Source organism: Vicugna pacos, chromosome 13 (assembly GCF_048564905.1).
Source record: "Vicugna pacos chromosome 13, VicPac4, whole genome shotgun sequence".
NCBI lineage: Eukaryota > Metazoa > Chordata > Mammalia > Artiodactyla > Camelidae > Vicugna > Vicugna pacos.
This window is the reverse complement of record NC_132999.1, coordinates 8,792,775-8,818,466: the sequence shown is the minus strand read 5'-3', so window position 1 is coordinate 8,818,466 and position 25,692 is coordinate 8,792,775. Positions and strand designations below refer to the sequence as shown.

General features: G+C 33.9%; 1 long non-coding RNA gene across 4 annotated transcripts in view; it reads left to right on the top strand.

Moving 5' to 3' along the window:
* Window positions 1-2,074: 2,074 nt before the first annotated feature.
* LOC140700872 (uncharacterized) overlaps window positions 2,075-25,692 on the top strand; it is a 52,462-nt gene continuing 28,844 nt past the window's right edge. For all 4 annotated transcript variants that reach the window (XR_012079596.1, XR_012079595.1, XR_012079593.1 and 1 more), the window contains exon 1: window positions 2,075-2,178. This is a non-coding gene — a long non-coding RNA (uncharacterized lncRNA). The remainder of the gene's footprint in view (window positions 2,179-25,692) is intronic.

The following is a 25,692-nucleotide window of genomic DNA, read 5'->3' as shown; positions in this document are numbered from 1 at the left end:
TAAAAAACTTTCATTCAATGTTAAGAGATACTGGTCTGAGAGAAAGAATAATTCATAGTATCTACTAAAATTCTACAAAGCAGATATTTTAGATATAATTTTAAGATGGATAATTTTAGATAAAATATACCTTAGGAAAAATAGAATATAACTTCATTCCCTGTTAATTTTGATGAGACATTTGGCTTTTGTCTTTTTAGTATGGAATTACTATAGTAAGGAAGCAAACAATGTAAGAATACACACTCTATGAAACGAACCTGAATAAAATATACTTGATTTCTGTTAAAAATCTGACCAGTTACAACTGACTAAACAGTTAAGAAGCATCCTTATATATGGATTTTCTGTTGATGTAGTTTGTCATTGAAAACATTAAAATGTCAACTGAATGTACCTGGGATCACATAACAGCCCATCTTTGTGCTGAGACTTACAGCCCAAGAAATAAAAATTAATAAATCTAATTAAAATTACACTTGCACTCACAGGACGTAGTGCTAGATACTGTAGATCCTCTACTCTTATTTATTTCCATTTCAATATATTGGTGGCAGCTACTTGTTCCCAATATTTTAATTTTAATGTCATTTCTCCTCATTCTCAGCAGCCAATCCAAATCTTTGTGGAAGCTGAGCATTCCTCCTTCTCTTCCTGTCTTTTTCTCTTTTCCAAAGAGCTCATTTTGCTCTTGAAGCCCAGATCAACTGGTCCGACTTCTCCTCTGCTTTCCTCTCCTCCTCTCTTCTTTTCTTTTTCTCTCTTTTTCGTTCCTCCTTCTCTTTATCCCTTTCATTCTCTGTCCTCATGAGTCACTTCTCTTTATCGAACTCTTAGGAATGCATCTGGCAATGGCAGAATTCTTCATGGAGAGTAAGAGAGAAGAAGAATTTCTGCAGGTGAAGACAGATTTGCCTTTAGAGGGTGAAAAAGGGTAGGGTTGGCATGTCTGTGGATATTGTTAAATGTTTTTGTCTTTCGTTACATAACAACATTGTCAGAGGTCTTACATGGACATGCCTAACTTTGGCCTCAAATTTCAATGCTAAATTTAGGCTAGAAAAAGAAGTAGTATTGGAATTGAGAATTTAACACCACACTTTACATCTCACAGGATTCCCCTACCCAAAATAAGTAAAGCCCGTTAGACATTATGAAATCAATAGCCTCTCTCTCTTTATGGATATTTTATTTAAAGACTGAAAGGGAGCCATTGAAGTTATAACTATATCCATCTCCAGTTCTGGCCACCTAAGGACAATGTTTTCCATGAATAAAATTTATTTTGACTTCTAAAAGGGGGCATAAAAAAAGAATTCCAATTTTATCTACATTTGGTGCCAGAAAAGAGAAACTAGGATTAGTAATACTTATAATACTTTAAACTGTGCTGTACTCTGCAGTTTCCAAAGCCTGTTCACTTACGGTGTCGCATCTGACCCACAGCACCCCGAGAGTTCGCTATTATTATTTCCATTTCATAGACATGGGAACTTGAGCTCAGAGAGGTTAAATAACTCGCCCAAGTTCAGATAGGAAGTGACAACAGGACCTGGAACCTATGACTTCTAAAATTGGCTCCAAAGATATCTATTCATTTTCACAGACAAAAACGGAGTCTAAAACTTATTATGTGGAAAATGGGTTATTCATTGCCTTTTGTGTTTTCTCACGAGGAGGAGACACCAGGACAGAGACACTTGACACGTCGGGAGTGATGGAGAGTAGGGAGATCAAGCAGGTTGGCTGGCTCTTTGGGCCCCGACATTTCCCTTGATGGCGCCTTATGAATACCACAGGCCGCCTGCTGCCAACAGCCCTTGCACCTTGAATTCTTTTAACAAATCATAAAAGGCAGGATGATTGGGTCTCTCTAACCACAGCAAATCGAATGCGAAAGCAAAACTCCCGTTTATTTTTTTCTCCCCAATTTGCTGGGAGTCGTCCTATGATCACACACGCAACGGGGATCGTGCTTGAGTCTCTGATTCCGGTTGTGGCCACATGGATGAGTGGCAGCAGGGCCAAAACCCGCGTGCTCACATTAACAGTTACTCGCTACCGCTGTGTTCTGAGCACAGTGGCTGCCTAAGAAGCGGCTGCCTGACTGAAGCGGGAACCGGACGGAAGAAAGTAGCTTCAGAAGCCCTGTCTACCCTGGCCTCTGGGCCTATTGAAGTGAGTTCCTTGAGATATTTATTCCCTCACATGCACGCTGAGCACTTGCAAGTGCCAGCCTAAGGCTCACTCTCATTAACCAAGTCACAACTCTGCATGACAAGGCTTTCCGGGGTCCCTGTTAGAGACCACACTACAGTGATCAATAGCTGAGTGAGTTACAGGCTTGTCTCAGGTTCCACACGGGACTGCGGCCTACGTTCCCATCAGTTTTTACGGTTTTTCCTCTTATTTATGGAATTGTTACTTTGGAAGCCATTTTTGTATTTCTTTTATTTCCCAAGAATTTTTCTTTTTCTTTTCTTGTTTGAGTGCAGAAATACCTTATCTTGAGAATCCTCAACCCAAATATATGAAGAAAAGGTTATGATAGGAAAAACATTTCCTTTCCATGTTTCTCTTGGGAGCAAAACTGCATTTGGTTCTAATGATTTGGCAGTGCAGTTGGTAAAATAATTGACTTTAAAGCTGTACCTTCCTTGTTCATCAGTTTCTTTTTCTCCTGTAAATCTTTAAAGAATTTGCTTTGAGGCCTGTTGCACCATGTGACTAGGATGCCATAAATTAATAAAAGAAGAATCCTTCCCTTTACAAAGGACTGTGATCAGCCAGCATACCACCCAGAATCTCTCTCTGTAAACAAAAATAATTAAAAATATCATTGAGATGGGTGTTTATGCCTTTTTCTGACTAGTTGAAATTTTATAATTCTGGATAAAAGCGGGAAACCAAACTGATGAATTCATTGTATGAGAGACAAACCTTCATGGACTCATTTATGCAATGAGTTAAAAATACATAGATTATTGTAAACATAACAATGCAGAATGCTTTAATTACTGTGTTAGCATGAGGTAAAATGAAAACATTTTGTGCTATGTTAGAGAAGCACAAATGTTGCCAAATATAAAGATGTTTACCATTTTGTTTAAACAGATGTTTTGTATCCTGATGGCCCCTCATTACTTAAGGAAAGTAATATTTTTGTTACTTAACAACACTTCCATATTACTTAATTATCCCTTAAATAAGAGTTATACATTTGGAACAGAAGCTATTTAGAAGAAAATCTGAGTTTTTAATATATATTATGCATATAATTTTTGTTTAATTCAAATCTTCACGATTTATAATGTGTAAACAATATATAACACATTGTATGTAATTATATGTGTCATTTTAATCATTCATGGTGGGAAAATATTTATAGATTCACATTGCCTTCTAAAGTAGAATAAAATTTGTATCTATATATATATATATATATAATCACACATCAAAAATCTATCCAGAAATTTATTTTTTATTGTGGTATGTTCTTTAACGATGCTTAAATGCTACCTGATTGTTTTCTATTAATCTAATTATGTTTTGGAACTCAGTCTTGATTTTTAAAACTACTTTTATATTATCTTATAATTAAATATCTAGAAAACAATAAAATAAAGACTTCCAGATATTCATTTTTAGGGTTGAAATTATAATGCTAATAGTGAAGTATAATTATTAAAACAAAAATAGGCATATCCATATGACCTTGTAAAGTATTACTTTGAATTGTGATGACATAAGACACTGAAGATTCTCAGCAATGCCTGTGTATGCCTCTGTTCTCCCTAAAACCTCCACCACTTTTCTCTAAATTCTAACTCCAACCTCTCTGCTTCCCTTTATCCTCTTCCCTTTCTCTCTCCCACCTCCTCTATCTCACACACACATATATATATTATATCATATATAAATCTCTCGAATAGAATCTCATATCTATAAATCTCTATGTATAGAATCTTTATTTATAAAAGCTCTCTCCCCTCAGCTGATGACTTTGTGTCATGCTCCATAGAGAAACTATGCCTATTGGACATTAATTCCCTGTACACCTTATCTCATCATCTATATTTATCTCTATTCTTTTTTTTTTCTTTTTAAATAAAGGAAGCAGAGGAATTACTCTCCTGTCTTGGGTTCCTATCTCAAGTTTGTTATTTTTTCTTTTTTTTTTCCCCTGAGTATTGTTTTATCCCATCACATCTCTTCAAGAAAAATCTTGCTATCAGTTAATTCTTTCTCTATCTTCAGTAATATCCCTCCTCTAATTGTTCTGTATGTCATAGAAAGTTGATGAAACATCTTTCATCCCAAAACAATAATCTTTCCCGAATACCCTTGTACTCCAGCTCTAGTCTATTTTATTTCTTTTTATCCATAATTGTTAGAGTCTTCATTTTGCCCTGTGTATTATTTCACCTTGCTATCAGTCAGATAGCACAGATAGATCCACAGTTATCGCATCACATATCATCTTATTAAAGTCACTATGATTGCTAAAAAAAAATGGTCACTTTTAATTCCTAATTTACCTGAACTCTCTGCATGTGTCAAGTTATGACTACAATTTTCTTAATAATTTCTTCTTAGTTTCTATAGTTCTTTTGATTCTTGAACTATTAAGTTTCAGTTTTATTCCCTAAATGTTCTTTCTCATTCTGCTTTTTAAGCATTTTGTATTTTAGAGTTCTACATATTATTCTTTTCTGTTTTATTTCATAGTCAATCCCCTTCAGCTTAAGATTATATTAGCCAACATAGCTGTTCCTTTAACTGAGATCTCTCTCCTATCCAACCAGTATATCTGGTTGTATTCTTTCAAAGAACCAAAAACTGATCTATTTATTTTTTAATTACTTATAGCTAATAATGAGGTATTGATTTTTGAAAATGAATTACAAATGATTTTTTTTATTGAACCACAGTTGATTTACAATATTGTGTTAGTTTCAGGTGTAGCAGTGATCCAGTTATAAGTACATATATAGATTCTTTTCCATTATAGGTTATTACCAGATACTGAATATGATTCCCTGTGCTATATAGCAAATTCTTACTGTTTATCTATTTTATACATACTGGAGTGTATCCCATACTCCTAATTTATCCCTACCCCCTCCTCTTTCCCCATTGGTAACCATAAATTTGTTCTTATGTGAATCTGCTTCTGTTTTGTAAATAAGTTCATTTGTATTATTTTTTTAGATTCCACATAAAATGATATCATATAACATTTGTCTTTGTCTGTCTGTCTTACTTCACTTAGTATTATGAAATAAAATTCATATTTTATGGCAAGATAAGAAAAATTTAAACATAAAATATTTCTTCTCTACCCTTTGGCCTCCTGACTCCCCATTGTGCGTTGTGTGTCTGCATTTTGCTTTGACCAAACCTCCCCCATTGGCAGGAATACCTGCTCATCCATGAAGAGCAACGTTCTCCTAGCATCAACAAGACAGCTCCTTAAAAGATAACATTCCTTCTTGATCTTGTAAAGGGTCACATGACCCACCAGGATGACTCCTAGATCTGAATTATGTAAACTGTCAGTAATACGTCATTTGATGTATAGCCCTCTGTCTCAAAACTCTGTATAACTGTGCCTGGATTTCTAACAGGCAGGATAGTTCTCAGAGCTTTCTGAAATGCTCTTTCCAGGTTATAATCCTCAAATTTGATTCAAATAAAATTTTCTTTCTTAGATGGACAGATTAATTTTTGTGAACAGTATGATAATCTCTGTGTCCATCCATGTTGCTGCAAATGGCAATATTTCATTTTTTATGGCTGAGTAGTATTCCTGTGTGTGTGTGTGTGTGTGTGTGTGTGTGTGTGGACATTTAGGTTGCTCCATGTCTTGGCTGTTGTAAATAGTGCTATGAACATTGTGATGTATCTTTTCAAATTAGAGTTTTTGTCTTTTCCTGATACAGGTCTAGCAATGGGATTGTTGGATCATATGGTAACTATTTTTAGATTTTTAAGGAACTTGCACACTGTTTTTCATAGTGGCTGCACCAGTTTACATACCCACCAACAGTGTAGGAGTGTTTCCTTTTCTCCACACCCTCTCCAGTATTTATTAATTGTAGACGTTTTGATTATGGCCATTATGACTGATATGAAGTGAGACTTCATTGTAGGTTTAATTTGCATTGCTCTAATAATATGAGCATCTTTTCATGTGTGTGTTGGCCATCTGCATGTCTTCTATTTAGGTCTTCTGCTCATTTTTTGACTTTTTTTTTTTTGATATTGAATTGTATGAACTGTCTGTGTATTTTGGAAATTAAGCCCTTGTTGGTTGTGTTGTTTGCACATATTTTCTCCCAGTCCATAGGTTATCTTTTCATTTTGTTTATGGTTTCCTTTGCTGTGCAAAAGCTTGTAAGTTTAAGTCCCATTTGTTTATTTTTGCTTCTATTTCTTTTGTCTTGAGAGACTTATCTAAGAAAACATTGCTACGATTTATGTCAGAGAATGTTTTGCCTATGTTCTTTTCTAGGAGTTTTATGGTGTCATGTCTTCTTTTTAAGGCTTTAAGCCATTTTGAGTTTATTTTGGTGTATGGTGTGAAGTATTTTAACTTCACTGATTTACATGAGGCTGTCCAGATTTCCTAACTCCATTTGCTAAAGAAACTTGTCTTTTCTCCATTGTGTATTTTTGCCTCCTTTGTCGCAGAGTAATTGGCCTTAAGTGTGTGGGTTTATTACTGAACTCTCTATTCTGTTCCATTGGTCTATATATCTGTTTTTGTGCCAATACCATGCTCTTTTGATTATTATAATATTATAGTGTTGTCTGAAGTCTGGGAGGGTTATGCCTCCAGTTTTGTTCTTTTTTCTCAGGATTGCTTTGGCAATTCTGGGTCTTTTGTGATTCCATATAAATTTTAGGATTATTTGTTGTAGTTCTGTGAAATATGGGTAATTTGATAGGGATCAGATTAAATCTTTGATTGCTTACTTTGAGTAGTATAGTGATTTTTAAAACACTAATTCTTCCAGTGCCAAAGCATGGGAAGTCTTTAAATTTCTTTGAATCATCTTCTGTTTCCTTTATCGGTGTTTCATAGTTTTCAATAAAAATGTCTCTCACTTCCTTGGTTACATTTATTCCTAAGTTGTTTTTTTTTTTTTTGATGTGATATTAAACAGGATTTTGTTTTTTAACTTTCTCTTTCTGATGTCTTTATGTGAGGGAATGTAAAGATTTTTGTATATTAATCTTGTATCTTGCTTCCTTGCTGAATACATTTATTCTAATCATTTTTGTGGACCTACAAGTGATTTAAGTCAGCCTGTTGATATGTATTGAATAATGAGTCCTTATACTCAATCTAGGCATTGTTTAATACATTTATTAATTAATTATTGAGTATTACATATAATTTTAGATGATACTGAAATTAGTTTGGTATTGATGCTGGTACAAAAATCTTTAAATAGTAAGATAACAAGTAAAACTTTGTGAACTCAAAATTATTCTCTATATATGGATGTTTCTATTTCTAGAGAAAATGCAATTATAGTGGAGATGCACTAACTTATCATACTGTAGGCATGCAGTTTTATATGTCTAAATGATTAGATTGACACCTCTGAAAACAAAGATAGGTGGTTTATCGTGCCTGTTTAATATGTAAATTCAGACTAGGGTCCTTTGAAGAAATATCTGAAGATAATCTGAGCAATAAACCCAAGAATATTGCTAGCTAATACTTGCTTATTTCATGGAGATTGTTTAGGTTAGATTCTATTATAACAACAAACATCATAAATCTGTATCCCAGGAAAAGTGGACAACCAAATTAAAAAAAAAACAAACAAACAGAAAACAACATTGTTCAGTGGTATACAGGGAATACTTATTGCTCACGTGTGTAGAATTAGCAGGATGTCAGAAAGGTAGCTCTGCAGATTTTAGCTTGGCTCACTCACATTTCTGAGAGCTGGAGGCTATTGTTAAATTAATTAAGCAATGAAGCCATTAGACTGAGGTGGTTCTAATGGCCTGGCAGCTTACCTATGCAAACCAAAGTCTAAGTCTTTGAATGCCTCCAGGTTACAAAACCAAAACCTAAAGACAGTCATCACAAACAGCCAACCAGGCTTTAAATTACAATCAACCAATAATTTCTTTATTTAGCTTCTACCTTTTCTCTATAAAATTCTCTCGTAGAACTCCCGTTGCCTTTTATCATTGGTGCTCCTAACCATTGCTGCTTTATCACTAACCTGTTCAAGTGAATAAATGCTCGAATAAACTTAAAACGTTTAAATATGTCTCAGTTTATCTTTTAACACTGTCAGGTCATCTAAAATGAGGACAATGGAATTATGGGGACAGTCTGGCTCTGCTCTGCGTATCTCTTTTTCCTCCATCAGGTTAGCCTAGGTTTGTCCACATGGCAAAGGCAGAGGCGCAAGAGAACCAACACAGGTGCCTCCCAAGTCCCTTACTGAGTCACACTTGCCAGCCTCTGATTGGCCAAAGCAAGTCACATGGCCAGAGTCAGACTGTTTTAAGACATTTTTTTAAGTAAAATTTTGGTATGTACTTTTATGTACATTAGTTCATTTAAACTTAGCTGCAAATCTGAGATCAGTGTTATTATTCCTATTAATAATTCCTAATATTTCTTATGTTTTATAAATAAGAAATTAGTGTTTAAAGGTTTAAATTAGCCAGAAGTCACATAATTTGCAAATGGAAAACCTAGGTTGTGAACTCCATAGTTTGTGTAACCACTATGTTATGGTGTCACACATGTTTGTTTTTTAAAAGCCCTTGTGGTGATTCTGTGTTCTGCTTATGCATGATTGTAAAATTGTAAATTTTTTTGTTAATAGGTTTATTTATTTAAAAAAAATTTTTTTTTTTAAATGGAGGTACTGGGGATTGAATCCAGGACCTTGTGCTCTACCACTGAGCTAAACCATCCTGCTGCAAAATTGTTATTTTATATGAAGGAAAAATATAAAAACATTAATATACTTACATAGTTATATATGTATTTCAATTCTTTTTTATTAGTGAAATAATTACAGTATTTTTCACATTTTCTTTGTTTCAGGTTTTTTTAATTCAGTTCTGACACTATGAAGCTCCACAGAAATACTTGGGATTTCTAAACGAATCTCAATCATAAGTCTTATAATCTCACGTCTGATGTTAAAATTCACCTGACAAACAGGAACTGCCACAGGCTTCAACTGTTAGTATAAAATACAAAGAAAAAAGGAAATTCATTAAATCCTCACTACAGGCTTTTCACGCTTTAAAGTTGAAAACTAGTTTAAGCCTGAATGCTTCCAGCATTTTATAATTTGGCTTGTAATCAGTTAGAAGAAAAGAAAAGTAATTACCAAAACAGTTTACCATACTGGACTGGGCCAGCAAAAAAATTTGATTTCATGATAGCATCAAAACACAGGAATGTCTAACAAATACAGTAAAACATTCTTTGTAACTGAAAGCTTGTGCTGTGCATAATTATAACTTTAAAATTTATACTCATAAACTCGGACACATTATATAATGATGAGTTTTCATGTAGAAAATTAGATTTTGTTCCTCAAAAAGAACCAAAAGGAAAACAAACAAAAAACAGAAAAAAACTTTGCAATTACATCGCCACATTACATCTTTTTTAAAATCTCTTAAAAAAAAAAGAGTACTAAACATGTAATTTACCAATTCCAAGAATTTACTGAAAACTAAAGAATGGCAGCCACAATTAACTAAGCAGTTTGAAGAACAGGACTAGAACATCCATTGCGGTCGTGTCTACTGTACTAATTGGGCTATGCTTCAGGAGGAAAATGTGTTAATGTCTTTTATAGCATTTGCATGTCTATCAACTCCTTTTAGAAATATCTGCTGTTTGGAAGAATTTTCCAAATGAACTCAGAAAATGATAACCTCTTTTCCTCACATCAGCTAGACTCCTTCCAGTTGAGAAGCAAACTCAAAGCCTGTTACCTTCTTTAAGATGTTTAATTGACTCTTCAAAGATCAAAAGCTAATAAATTGACTGCTGTTAAGTCCTACACAATAGAATTGTTTCTACACCTTGAATTTATGGGGGTTAGCAGCATCATCTCCTTGATGTAAATTTAAGAACATTCCTACCTTATTTTTTCCCCTATTTTGTCTCTGTACCAGCTGGTACATAAGTTTAAAGAATAAATGAAACTTAGCAGTTCGTTGTCACTTCTTCAAAATGAGTAGCAGTGGATAATAGCTTTTTTTTTTCCGATCACCATTTAATTCCCCTGAAACAGAGCTTTCCAAGTGTAATTAGCCGTCCAATTTTTTTCGCATGTATTTTACCTTAAACATGAAAGCACAAAAGACCAGTGATAAAGAGCGTATCTTCATTTCCAATTCGTTCTAACACTGTTCTTTAAGATCACTCTTTTTTTAGGTGTTAGATCACTCAGAAACCCTGCATCTGAGTCTTGGTTTTCTAAATGATAATTTTTAGTAATAGTACTTTAATACTCTGCTACGCTAAATGTTAAAGTAGTTATTATAATGGCTTACAATTGTTTTTTCTCTAGCAACCCATGTAACTTACAAGTGACTTTACCAGAGAATGAGTTTTCCTGTTTTTGTACACCTAGAGCACTAGAGTAGTTTCTGTTAAATTAGTTAATTACTGTGCATTAGGGTTTGCTGTCTAGGTGTTTCACAAGCCAGGAATCCTCTGAGGAAGCAGATTTAAAAATAGATTTTGAAGCTGGATCAATTTCTTGGCTGTTAATGAGGACCTCATCATTTATAGTGGATAGGTGGTAGGTGAAGGAGTCAGCCCATGTCACATTGTAGTAGAGCAACTGTTAACACTTACACTGGTTACAAACTGGAAATGATCCTAGTGTAATAGAACACATTGGTACATTATTTCACTCATTTGAAATGTACAGGAGAAATAGTAACGTTAGGGAGTATGATATTGGATGACTCTTACTGGGGGCTATTGATACATTGGGGGGAGAAAAAAATCAAGGCTGAGGAAGATGAATATGGATCAATGAAAGCCGGAAGACTTCTTTATCAGCTTATAGAGACTCTTACCTTCTAAAGCCAGAGAGCAGGAAAAACTGAGGAACAAACCCGAGACTTTACAAAATGGTAGTAGAGTCCCAATAGTTGAGTTCTCAACTCTGTCAAGTATCTGTACTCCAAGAACAGGGCCCCAGTTGGGAAAGTGTGGTACCCCGAAACTTCAAATGGAGATAATTGAGCCTTGAGAAGTTTGAAAGCAATATTCCCGTGCATCGCCCTATATCCACCCTCTTTTCCATGTTGATGAATTGTTCTCCTCCTTGCTTAAAGCAGAAGTTCTGCTTTTCCAGGCAGATGCACTTGCCCAGTTTTGAGGCTTGAGGTAGTTTTCAGACATGCTACCTACTGACTGAAGGAGAAGTTGAGTCTTCTGGAAAGTACCCTTCAAGGTGTCCTGAGAATTTGACCCACCGAAATGTTATTCCTCATAACACCGCCTACCAAGAGGCACACTTTATAGCAAAGGAAGTGTAACACTGGCTGCTTCGTCATGGGGTCTGTGGTTCTTATCAGTATGTTAGAACAGAATCACTAGCATAATAAAGTGATTGAACAGTTTCTTAAAGATGAAGCTGTGACAACTCAGAGATAATATTCTGTAAGGGTGGAGTATAATTCCCAAGGTATATCCCAATTCAGTGAGTGTAATATGGTGCCATATCTCCACCAGCAGCCTGGGCTGCTGAACCAAGGAATGGATGCTAAGTACTCCTATTTTACTCTCCATAACCATGTGAGGAATTTATGCCTCCAGTCTCCACAACTTCAGGCTTTGTGAGTGTAGAAAATCAGATTCCCAGAGGGAACTTCCACCAGGGGATACAGTATGATTTCCATTAAACTTTAATCTGTGGCCACCCTTTTATCATTTTAAGCTTCTCATGTCATGGAAAAAGTAGTCAAGAAAAACAAATCAACATAGAATTACTCATGGAAATGTGAAATGTTTCTTATGTCTTGGTTTTTGATGAGATTAAGTGAAATAGTTTTCTAAAGATTTTTTAAAATATCAATATAAGGTGTTTTATTTAGCCTTTTTTAATCTCCTATTTTAGTTTCAGTTGCCTAGCAGGAATTACATGATCAAACTTAAATCAAATGTAATCATCAGCAAAAGTTTCTATTGCATCTTCTATATCTCATTCTCTGATAAATCCAACTGCTTGTTTATTTTTAATTTTTATACTAGGACTAACATGGTTGGACAAATATGAAAAAACTCTTCTGATTGGATCCACAAAAAGATATGACTTAAAAATTTATTTATTTAATTTTGGGGGGGGGAGGTAATTAGGTTTATTTATTTGTTTATTTTTAGAGGAGATGCTGGGCACTGAACCCAGGACCTCCTGCAGGCTAAGCATGTGCTCTAGCACTTGAGCTATATCCTCCCCCCAAAAGATATGACTTCTTACTTTAACTGAAACATTAGTCTTTTCAAAAATATTTTGAATCACTCTTTTTAAATTAAAATATAAAATGTGCACAAGTGGACAAATTCTAAATGTAAATTTTACTGAATTTTACATACAAACACATCAGTGCAATCATCACGTATAACAACATAAACAATTCCAACACCAGAATTTTTTCAGGCGCCCCTTCCCAGTCACCTCCCCATCCAGAGGGGGCTGTTATTATGATTTTTATCCCCATAAGTTAGTTTTGTCTACTCCTGAATTTCATGTAAATAGAATCAAAAAGTACATACTCTTTTCCTTGGTTTCTTTACTCATCCCATATCTTTGAGACTTGTTCCATGTTGCTGAGTTTAAAAGTAGTTTTTTCTTTCATATTGCTGTGTTGTTGTGAAGTGTAGAGAGAATACATTTGTTTCTACAGAGTAGAAGCTTTCTGATTAAACTTTACTGGAAACTTGGGGTCCTGGGCAGAGAAAGAGCCATGGGAATTAAATTTACAATTATATGTAAGAGAGAGAATTTCAGAGAGAATTAACTAACTCCATAGGTGTATGTTTATATTTCAAGAGAAAAAGAACCCCAAGACTTTGGAGACATATCTAAGTTGTAAAATTTGAAGACACCTGAGACTGTCTGGTCCCTGGAGAGATTTTGTTTATATTCCAAAAGGATGGAGTGAGAACTCAGAATCCTTTTGATCCTTTTCTCAAGGAGCAAAGTTTTTCTCCATTATTCTGGGAGAAGAGAGATAGTCATACCTCTCCTTCTCCTGGATATAAGCAGATGAAATCAATTTTTCTCCATCTCTCTTCTATAATAAAGACTTTAAAGTTTTTATGTGTAGGACGTTTGACCTGGAGTAATACCTCAGGAGTAATAACTGGATTATGGGAAACCAGAGTCATTATTTGGTTTTTAAGTGAAAAATGATATTCTGTTTATAGTCCGGTTCACCTCCTGTGGGCATTCAGGATAAAATTAGTAAATATCAATATTAAACCTCAATTAGTATTCCATTGTATGAAAAATAAAAATAACATTTATCAATCCTACATTTGATGATATGTAACAACTATGAAATAAGCTGCTATGGACAGTCTTATACATGTATTTTGTGGTCATATGCCTCATTTTTGGAAGAATATACAATTAGGAATGAAATTGCTGGGCTACAGGAAGGTTCCATATTTCACTTTTGAATGTGTTTTCAAATAGCTTTCCAAAGTTATTTTACCAATATATGTCTTCTACTTGCTCCAAGTCCTTACCAACAGTTATTTATTCTACTTCTGATAGATACTTACTTTTCAGTGCTATCAAGATACTATTTCATTATCTTCTGGATTTCACAGTATTTGTTCAGAAATTAGCAAATATACTACTATTGTCTCTTTGAAGGAAATAATTCTTACTTCTCTGGCTACCTTTAAAATGGTCTGTTTGTCTTTGTTTTTCAAAAGTTGAGTTAATGTGTGCTTAGATGTTTGTTTTGGTTTGTTTAATTACTTTTAAAGTTATTCTGCTCATGTTTTTCTGATCTTTTAAAATTTGAGATATGGTGTCTTTGAACACTTTTGGAAAAGCCTCAGCTACTAACTCTAAATGTTGCATTTGATTCAATTCACCTGCCCTTCTCTTCTGAGATTTCAATTTCCAATCATGGTAGACTGTAGAAATGGCTCCATATTTTTCCCCTCATTTAGGCAGGCACACATTTTTAAAAGAGGACTTTGTTGCTCCTCTCATCAAGAGGTCAAATATGTTTCTCCAGACTTTAAATATTGTCTTGACTGTTTGAATGGCTTTACATTGGGCAATCATGGTGCAAGTGAATGCTTAAAAAGCACTTGAGCATTGGAATGTGTCCTCTCTCATGTGCTTAGAACCCTGAAACCATCATGTGGATTAATTTGAGTTAAACTCCTAGAGAAGAAAATGCCAGGAAGAGAAGAACTGAGATGCCTCAGCCAAGAATTGGCCATCCTATAGTCTGCCAAATAATAGATATATAAAGATGTTTTAGATTATCTTGCTACTGAATGATCCACTAGATAACTCCAGATGTGTGAACTCCAGCCTAGAGAGATCACTCAAATCTGCCCAGACCCAAAGAAGCATTCAGTCAACCTACAGAATAGTGAAGAAATAATAACTGGCTATTGTTCAAAGCTTCTAAATTTTGTTGTAGTATGTTACCTAGCAAAATCTAAATTTCTCTGTGATTTATAGGTTTTTATAGGTCTTTTCCTCCTTTCCATTTTTTATTCTGTAATTCACTTTGAATGTTTTTATTGATCTGTCTTTGAGTTCATTAGTCTTTTTTGTTACATCAGTTGTTAAATTCATCAAATGAGGTGTTAAATTTAGATCTTAAACACTTTAATTTTAGAATGTCTTTTTATTCTTTACAGATTTCAGTATATGTTAAAATTATTCATATACCTTATCCATTATTTCCATTTTTTCCATCTTTACTATATTAATGCTGATATTTACTTATTGCTGCTAACTCTGATTTCTGGCCCATGTTAGGGTCTGCTTTAGTTGTGTATTATTTTATTAGTAGTAGTAGTAGTCACAGTTTCTTGTATCTTGCATTCATAGTATTTTTTAAAATTTTAGACTAGATTTCATTATAAAAGACCTGTGTAAGTATAGATAATATCTTCCACTCATAAAAACTTTCTCTTTTCCTCTCCTAGTGAAATATGATGAAGGTGTGATCATCTCTTATTAAACTGGGAATTGATCAAGGATGGAACTGAGTTCCACTTTTAGTACAAATGTAGTGAAGTTTATGTCCTTTAGCTTTCTGCTTCTTTAGCCTCCCAACTTATGAGGGTCCAAAAGCTGGCCAATGTCATGAAGGGAGATTGACAGTGTGTTTGACGAAGTCTGTTTCTCATCCACCTAATCAGTGTGGCTTTCTCTTTTAGCTCCTAGCCTTTCCTACTACCCCAAATTTAAAGTAATCTCATAAGGAAAACCAGCCTTTGTTAGGGGATCTTTTGATTTCCAATCCATGTACCAGTTCTATGACATTAAAGTGACCATTGTTTTAATGGACATTTATGTTTTTAAGGAGGAAGAATGTTTCCCCACTGTCAGGGTTAAACTGTCTGTTAACAGAAATTAGTTTGTCTTCCCTATTGGCACATCAAGCACTTCCCTGTTGGACTAGATTCATGATTGATTGATTTACTGACTGACTGATGACAGATAATAGAGATAGTGTTTTCTTCACTATATCTTTATCTCATTTCATCCTCCTACTTTTTTAAATGTTTGATCTTAGAATTTCTCTCATCTCCTCTTTATTTCTTTTCCACTTTTATTGAATTGTCTGTATATTATTCCTCAGAGAGCTTACACACTTCTCCAGGTTTAGCAATTATCTTTATACATACTTCTAAGTCTTTATTGTAACTTATCCTTTTTAGTTCCACTCTTGATGGCAAAACTATTTATTAAATGTCCCACATAGCTCTGCTGATGTTTTCTCAAATTTGAGCAACTAGGGAATGAGATATACTTGTTAAAAAGATGTCACTGGACATATTTAGGTGTACACCATGCCGCTTACTCTAGAATTTATAATAAGAATAAATTTAGGGGCAGAAACCTGGCTTCAACTTCATTGCAGAGAACAGCAAGCAAATGATCCTAAAACTCAATGTATTTATCAAGCATCTCATTCATTCACTGAAAAATATTAGCACCTATTACCTTACAAATATCCTTACAAGCAATGGTGATACATCACTGAATAAAACAGCCATAAATCTTTTTTCTTGTGAGGCTTACATTGAATTTGAGGAGATAGACAAACTAAATAGAATAAAGAATAAATAAATATGCAACATCAACATTCTGTATAAGAAGTTAACATTTGAACAAAGCCTTAAAGTAGATAAATGAGGAGTCTATCGGATAGTTTTCCACCACAGAAACAGAACCAGTTGTGTGTGGGTGTATGTGTATATTCAGTCCTTTCTGTTCGTGTGTGTGTGTGTGTGTATATGTTCATGGATATATGTGTATAATACTCATAGATGTGTGTTTGTGTTTATGGTGCTCATTATTCATGGATTCCATGTTTTCAAATTTATCTACTTCCTAAATTTAATTGTAACTCACAAACCGATACAAATCAGTAATCATGGCATTTTTGTGGTCATTCACAGACATGCACAGAGCAGTGAAAAATTTGAATCACCCAACACACACATGAAGTCAAACAGGGCAACATTAAGCCTTCTCATTTTAGCTGTCATACTATAAACAAGTCTGCTTTTCATGATCTATTCAGTACTATTTTTCCTTTCACACTTCTGTGCTTTTTCTTGGTGATTTCACTGTTAAAATGGCCCCAAAGCATAACATTAAAGAGCTATCTAGTTTTATTTAGTATAAAAAAGTGTTATGTGCTTTATGGAGAAAATACATGTGTTGGATAATCTTCAGTCAGGCATGAGTTCTAGTGCTGTTTGCTGTGAATTCAATGTCAACGAATCAACAGTGTACATTAAATAAGGGGTCTAAATAGGAACACACATAGCATAGGGTTACGTGTTCATCGGTTGATGAAAATGTTGTGACTAGAACTTATCTTGTGTTTCGCCTAGGAGCAGTGGTGTTCCTGGTGATTTTTTTCATCACTACTATGAATAACAAGAGCTGAATACTTATTTAGTTAGGTTTTGAGGGGCTTTTAAATTTTTTTTTATGGTTTTTGTTTTTGCTATTCATGGTAGTGATGGTTTAGATTCATGGTAGTGATACTTTTTGTTTGTTTGTTTGTTTGGTTTTTGGTTTGTTTTTTTGTTTGTTTGTTTGAGAGATTTATTGCAAGGAATTGGCTTACACACACTCAGACAAGAGCTAATGCTGTAGTCCACAGGCAGGATTTCTCTTCTTTAGGAAAACCTTAGTTCAGCTCATAAGGCCTTTCAACTGATTTGATCAGTCACACTCAGATTATCAAGGATAATCTCCTTTACTTAAAGTCAACTGACTTTAGATGTTAAATACATCTAATAAGTACCATCACAGCAACACTTAGATTAGTGTTTGATTGAATAACTGGGTACGGTAGCCTAGCCAAGCTGACACATAAAACTGAATATCATAACAAGTAAACCTGGATCTACTGTGGAGAGGAGTGTCCCGGGTTGAGATGCATCCAGTGAGCCATTTTAAGGACTCTGGCTTTTACTCTGAGAGAAATAGGAATTTACTGCACATTCTTTGAACAGAAGAGAACTAGAGTTTGATTTAAATTTTAATAGGATCAGTCTGACTCTGGTGTAGATGGTAGACTGAAGGACAGATATTAAGAGCAGAGACAAGAGACTATAGACTTTGATCCGGGTGGTAGCAGTGATGGTGGTAAGAAATGATCAGATTCTGGGTGTATTGTGTAGTTAGCATCACCATGAAGTTGCATTTTACTAAGATGGGGAAGCTCTGAGTAAAGATGGGTTGGGTTGAAGAAGGAATCAGAGGTGCAGCTTTGAAATGTCTAGTAAATAACTGAAATGGAGATTTTGAGAAGCAGTTGGATAAGTGAGTCTAGAATTAAGAATCCTTAATTTGATCTAAATTTTAGAGTCTTCAATTTATATTTGGTGTTTTAATCCATGAAACTGGATTACATAACAAAGAAGGAATAGGCAGAAAGAGAAGCCACCTGTTAACTAACCCCTGGAATACCTCACTGTTAAGAGGTTGGAGAAAATGCACACACAAAAAACAAAATTATGAGAGAGTTGGCATTGATGATGAAAAATCAGAGATGCAGGGTTATTTGGAAACCACGTAAAGAAAGAGTTTAAATGCAGCTTATAGTGAATTTTGGATAAACAATTGCTTATTCAATTTAACAGTGTGGTTGATCTAGTGAAAAGACAGAGACTAATATGGAGTGGTTTTAAGATACAATGGGAAGAGAGGGAAGAAATACAGGGCATGAAAACAACTCTAGTAGTTTTTCTGCAACATGAAGATAATACATTTATTTGGAAAGATAAGGAGAAGTTTGGATTATTGCTTGAGAGAGATAACCTCCTTCCCAGCCAGGCTCAAGTTGCCGTCACTAGATGCTGGTCTTTGAATGTACTCTGTAGTTCAGCCAGAATTATTTTACTCATACAGTTCTGGGTAACTAGAGTTACCTCCATTTTTCAGAGTATCTCTTCCTCACCAGTTCCATCTTGTTCAAACCATCTTATTAGTTAATCCTCTCATAACTGTCCTTTTCAATAGGATCCCCCTTTACCTTCATCTAAATGTTATATTATTTTAAATGTTTATGTCTCTTAGCATTCAATCATATTTTAACCTACACGGTAACTTTTTGTTACTTATCTCTGCTAGACTGAAAGCTCTTTGAAGATAAGAAAATTTTCTCTCTCATCATCGTGTTCTTTTTAGCACCTAGCATGATGCCTCATATACAGTAGGTTTGAGTACTTGTTTACAGACTGAATCAGTAAACATGATAGTTCCTATTTGTTGAATGAATAACCATTCCTAAAAAAAGGCAAAAATTTGGCATAAAAGTTTAGTATGCATTTTAACTAACCCTTATAGAGGTAATTCTAGAACATTGAGTATGAAAAACAGCCATTGTTTTTGAGGTTTTCATTGTTCAATTAATTTGCTATATTTTACTTTCTATGAATATATTCAGTTTGGTTCTTTCTGCCTTTTGAATTTATACAGTCATATTTAACTCAGACTCTCCTTCAATTTGTCATTACAAGAAGTAGCTTTATGGCATAATGAACAACCTAATTTCTTGTAATTTTTAAAATAAACTATTAAATTAAAATCCACTGGTGTGGCTCATTAATAACCATGCTTTTAATATTTTATTACAGCATCTTTGCAGATGATATAAAATGAATGTCCAACAATTATAACCACCTTTTTTTTTCAAATTACATAAAATGTATGATACATATGTGAAAAAAAGCATGAAAGATCTGAAACCACTAGACATGGCAATATGGAATATTTTCGTTATTTAAAAGCATAAAATTAGTCTACTGGGACACTGTCAAAACATGTTTTATCCGTTATTATGTGAATCAAGTTTCTTTTGGTTTCTAGTAATAGAAACAAACCATGGCTAGCTTAACCTAAAAGGGGCATTTATTAGAAGGGTACAGAGAAACTGGAACTCTTGACAGAAAAGAAGTATGACCTTCATCACCTGTTGGAGGACTTTCTCGCTAGAATGCAATCAAATATGATTTACCTCTAACAACACCCCAAATTTCAAGATCTTAGGAGAAAACATCTCATTAGCTTAGTTTGCAAGAGTTAGCTGTAGCAAATTTTGACCATTTAAATTTTGCCTTTATGTGTCCGGAGGAGTTCACAGAAAAGCAGAAATCATTGCTAGCTAGGAAAGCTACTCTCAGGGGTACAATTAAAAATACTGTCTAGAGATGATTTTTTTATTATAAAAATGGATTTACTATCTATGGACTGATTTTATTTCTTTGTTAATATTTTAATGAGATTCTTCTCATTTATCCATTTTTAAAAATTCATTCAATTGTACATCGAACTACTTATGCATATAGCCTTTGCATCATGCATTTACCCACAATGAGGACAGAGGTCAGTGACAAAGTTCTTACTCTCAAGGTACTTTTAGTTGCACAAGTGTGAAAATATGTAACTAATAATTTTTGAGTAATATGCTAAAATTTGTGCAAGTGGATGGATAAACACAGGTGGAAATAAATTTATTTGAGAAGTACATTTAGGTACTCTAAACTGTCAAAAAACATAAAATTTCTTATTTGTCCAATCAATGCTGGGCATTAAATAGCCTTAAGATAATAATAATTTTCAGTCATTTTCACATATTTCATGACTTGGAAGAGTGATCTGAAGTGAAAAGTTTGAAATCCCATTACCATTCTGTAAGCTTCTCAGTCTCTGAAAAAAAATTTTGTGATGGTACTTCTTCAGCTCTACAAAATGATAAATAGCAGAATATTACTGGAGTTTAAATATTTCTGAGAGAGCAATTCTTCACTCCCTGCTGTTTACAAGTAAAACACTGTCTACAAATAATACATTACATTAGCTGTCCTCTTTATCATAAAGCCATGTTGAATACTTGTAACATTTATAAAAAGACACCAACTGATTGCAAGATGAGCGTTACCCTTGAGCAAATTATGAACACATTTATTTCAGTCTTATGCATTTGAAACTAATTTTCTGGTAATATCAAAAGTGTTCATAGAATTAATTTCCTGTCAGTTCAGCAGTATTCAAGTGAATATTTTATGATTTTGCATTAGCTGTATTTGTCTAGAGTTGTGACATGATCGAGTCATTCTCTGAGGGAAACACATTAATAATTAAACTCTGTCCAATGTGGAGTGCTAAAGATGACAGCATAATTGTACATTTCCAGAGACCGTTTCGCAAAGCAGAGGAGAATTGCCCTGCCACCATTTAAACGTCAGTTCAGAATTTCTTTCTAAACTAAAACAGAGCCTCAATAAAAAAAGGGGGCGGGGGGAGTTGATGTCAAATTTGGAAAGTGTTCTCTTTACCTTCTCTTTATTTTAAAATGTGAGCTAAATACAAATAGCCTCCTTCATTCTTTCCTTCTCATGCTGAATAAACTGTCAGTTAGAAGTTCTTTCTTTTGGCAATATAACATTGTCAATGGTCTTTGAACCAGGACTGTTTAAATGATAAATACTGCTTGCATAGATTATCTCCCTAGGAAATAGTGCAGCTGACATGAGAAACTTTGATTGGTTTCAGCTCTTCTATTTGGTTCTTTTTTAACTTAGATAACTTCAGCAATAATTTAAGATTTTAATCTACTTCCCAGTCAAATAGTTGTGGATAGATTGCTTTATATGTCCTTATTTATGTTTTCTATTCTGATCCTTAAAATAAAGTTATTGGGTTTTTAGAAGTGAGATTTAAAAAAATTTCCGAGGCATATATATTCTAAACATTAAAACTCACATTTGTGTTTCCTTCCTAGACAAGTGACTAGAGAAAACTTAAAATTGAATTCAACAGAAACAGTGACTAGAGGCATGGAAATGCTCCCAAAATAATTTAAAATTTGCTGTTGAACAGAGAGCCTAGCAGCTAACCCCTCTTTGAACTTTATTCTATTTTAGAGACATTCCTTAGCAATAATAGATATTTTCTTATTATCTAATATTGGCTGAACAATTATATTGTCTTTGAAAAATCCTACTTCCTGAAATTTATCTTAAAGAAATAATGCCAAGTGATTAACTACAGTGCAGTTCCTAGCAACACTGTTTATAAAAAGAAAATAAATGGAAATTAATTTAGCTTAATGGCTAAAAATAGGAGATTAAAAAGAAGCAAAAAATAAATTATGATGTATTTGTATCATTAAATATTCTAATGCCACAAATAAAAACCTTCCGTGACTAGGAAACTGTTTATTCATCAATTTTTTTTCATTTATTCATTCATTTTACAAATATTCATTTAGTTCTTATTAAGTGCCAGGCAGTGTTCTTGATGTTAAAGATAAAGAGGTGGAGAGAACAATGTTCCCAGTTTCACGGAGCTAGCATTCTAGAAGGGGAAGTCTGATAGTAACCACAGGAGGACAGAATGTGCCACAATGTATTAGAAGCCGTGAAAAGGAATCAAGTGCATTAAGGAATGGATTGGAGGATGGCGCTATTCAGTTAGGTGGCCAGTGAGGACCTTTGAGGACAGGTGGGACTCAAGGCATTTGGAGGGAGAATCTCCTAAGATGAGTGACCAGGAAATTCAGTGCCTTAGCTCTTGAAGGCCAGTTTGCTGTGACTGAGAAACAGCAAGGAAGCCAGAATGACTACCATGGGTGAACAGAGAGAGTCATAGAGCAGCCACCAGCATTTAGGGCCTGGATGCCAGGGGAAGGGATTGGGACTGTATTCTGATCAGATGGGCAATTCACTAGAGGTTCTGAGCAATAGTAGTTGCATGATATATTAAGTAGAAAGTAAGCAGCTAAAAAAGAAGTATGTACAACTAGTATAATGAACTTGTGTTGATTTTTATTTTATTATATCTGTTTTCCCCTTTGAATTCTAAGCTCCAAAGGGGCAGAAACATATGCCTATTTTCTCATCATTATGTAACCAATATTTAGTTTATTGCCTGGTTTATATCATGCATGTAGTAAAATTTGGTGGATGAATAAATGAATAAATGGAAAAATATTATAGAATATTTTTAAAGGTTACATGTAAATCACTTGTTTGTCTTTTATCATCTGTTTATAACATTAATGGTTCTTCTTGCTCTCTTGAACTGGTCAGTACTGGAGTTCCATAAGATTTGGTCCTGGGGAGTATCCAGGAAATATATTTAGTATTAATTCATCTTCAGTGTTTTTGAAAAATTCTTTAAAAAGTTAGTCTATGAGGTCCATTGCAGAATGTGGTATGTGAATGAACTATATTCTACAGTTTCAAAACTTTCTCTGAAAGTTACAGTGTTCTTATATTGACACAATAGAAATAAATCATAAAAAGTATTTTAATGATAACAGGTAATTTAATAAGCTTGAAATTTTAAATTCACCTTAGCGCTGAAATATTTTTAAAAATTTCTCAAAATTCACTTAGAATTCAGAAATTGGATTGATATTTCTTCTTTGCAGTAGACAGCATAAAGAGGCTTGAAAACAAAGGTGAACTATGGAAACAGAAACCCAAGGGACACATCTATGTATTTCTTTTTAACCAGTTCCAAGTACTGTAAAAACCACAATGAAACTTCAATCTCTCAGAATACTCAATTGTGATTGCTATTTTTATTTTGCTTTTTCAGCACCAACTTCTAGAAGAGACAAATGACAATACCCCTGGGCAATTTTTAGAATTTATTCAGAAAAATATCTTCCAGACTATATTATGCTGTCAGAACACTCTTAACTTTTCTCCAAAGTCTGTATCTTCATTTACACAACTTTGCAATGATCACCAATGTTTCAAAAAAAAGAAACTGGAGTTCCTAGATTTCATTTAGATTATTGGATCTGACTAATTTAGAATGAAATGAGAAACTGAATTAGAGAGTCATCTTCTCAGTATGTGGACATTAAACTACATTTTCCAAAAGATTCAATTAATAAGTAGATACTCAATTTTGAAAGCTGCTGTTAAAATTTTTCTATGGTCTATGAGTTTCCCATTCAATATAATATGCACTAGTCACGCAGTTAACTATCACACTTGAAGGACTAACTATCTTACCACTTAATAAAATGATTTGTCTGAAAAGTAACATATATGGTAGTAAGTTAACAATCCTCAGAGTACTCGTATAAAATAAAATCTATAACAATATACCAACCCCAAATATTTACCTGATTATTTATAAGACACCTTAGAAATTAGGCGGCTTATTTTGAAAATTTATCGTGATAGAATCATATTGAAGGAAGCCGTAATAAAAGCAAACAGAACAGACACACGTAGCTACTAGAATGTCTAACAGGCAATATTTTATTAACCAGTTATCAGTTATTGCATGTTCTTGATATCATTGTAAAGTTAGGCTTTCCTTGAATAGAATAATACATTTTATATATATATATATGTCACCCCAAGTCCAAATTAATGACGTTTTGCTCTGTGTGAACTCTATGTTAGCTTTAGAGTAGTCTATATAAGATCATAGTGCTGAAAAGCAGATTCTTTTCGGAGAGCTATTGAAAAATAATGTATTTTATTGACTTTTAAATCCCTCAGGAGGTAGTTTTTTTTAGATTAAAACTATCTTTATAGGTCATAAAAGTATATAAATTTTTATTGTAATGCTAGTGGTGCATTATTAAAGTGTCACTTTTTTTTCTTTTTTTGCTTCTTCCTTTCTTCCTTTTCTTTCTGTTTCTTTTCTTTTGTGTTGCTTGCCACCTTTTTTTTAGGAACAGTATAAGAGCATGTTCTGGACTACAGAACTACCATAGCCATTGTGAGGGCCCAAATGCTGGTCAATTCAGAAAACTACTATCAGTAATTTTCTGTCTTTTTTATTTCCAATGTATTACTTGAATATGTTTTATTTTAGGGCCATTCTAGATACTTTGCTGTTTCTTTGCACTCCCACCACAGTCTCATCTGTGTGTGTGTATATATATATATATATGTACATACACACACATATATACATACACACATACACACACACATATATTAATATTTAATTTTTTAAATGCTAACATGGTTTTTAAAGAATCATAGTTGTCTTAAAAATTAAATATTTCTCTCAACTTCCTATGTGCTGCCCAAATCCCAAGTGAACTCTCCAGAGCTAAACAATGTTACTAGTCTCTTAATAGACTGTTACAGAAATTTTCATATGTATACATATCTGTGGTAAATTAACATCTATACATCTCTTTTCTCTAGATTAATGGGAGTGTAATAAGTATTGCTCTGTACCTTTTTTTTTTCACTTACCACTAAAGCCTGGTTATCATTTCACATAAGTGCATAGAAATCAACCTTAATTATTAACTAGTAGCATAGTATCCCATTGTATGGATGTACTGTGTTTATTCAACCATTTGTTTACTTATGGAATTATAGGATATTTCCAGTCATTGCTATTGAAAGCATTGCTGTAAAAAACTTTAGAATAAAAGGTTTTATGTACATATCCAGCATTAAGTCTTCCTAGCTAAAAACAAAACGTATTCAAGCTTGCCTCTTGTCTGCCTCTCCTGAGTGTTTCTCAGGTAAGAGCTGAACTGTTCATACATACCTCCATACATGGAGTGCCCTATGGCCATTCTATCTAAAAGCTGATTTTTGCTACATAAACGGGTCCTGGAGTTTGACCACTTTGGTTTGTATCCAGTTCTACCAGTCAGTGTTAGAGAATGTTCTATGTGGTGTTAGACAACATTCTAATTTTAATCCTTTTACATGTATTTGTCCAGTTTTCCTTGCACCACTTACTGAAGAGACTGTCTTTTTCCCATTATGTGTTCTTACCTCCTTTGTCATAAATTAATTGACCATAAGCACAGGGGTTTATTTCTAGCTCTCTGTCCTCTTCCATTGAGCTATGCGTCCATTTTTGTGCTATCACCATACTGTTTTGATTACTGTAGCTTTTGTAGTATAGTTTCAAGTCAGGAAGCATGATTCCTCAAGCT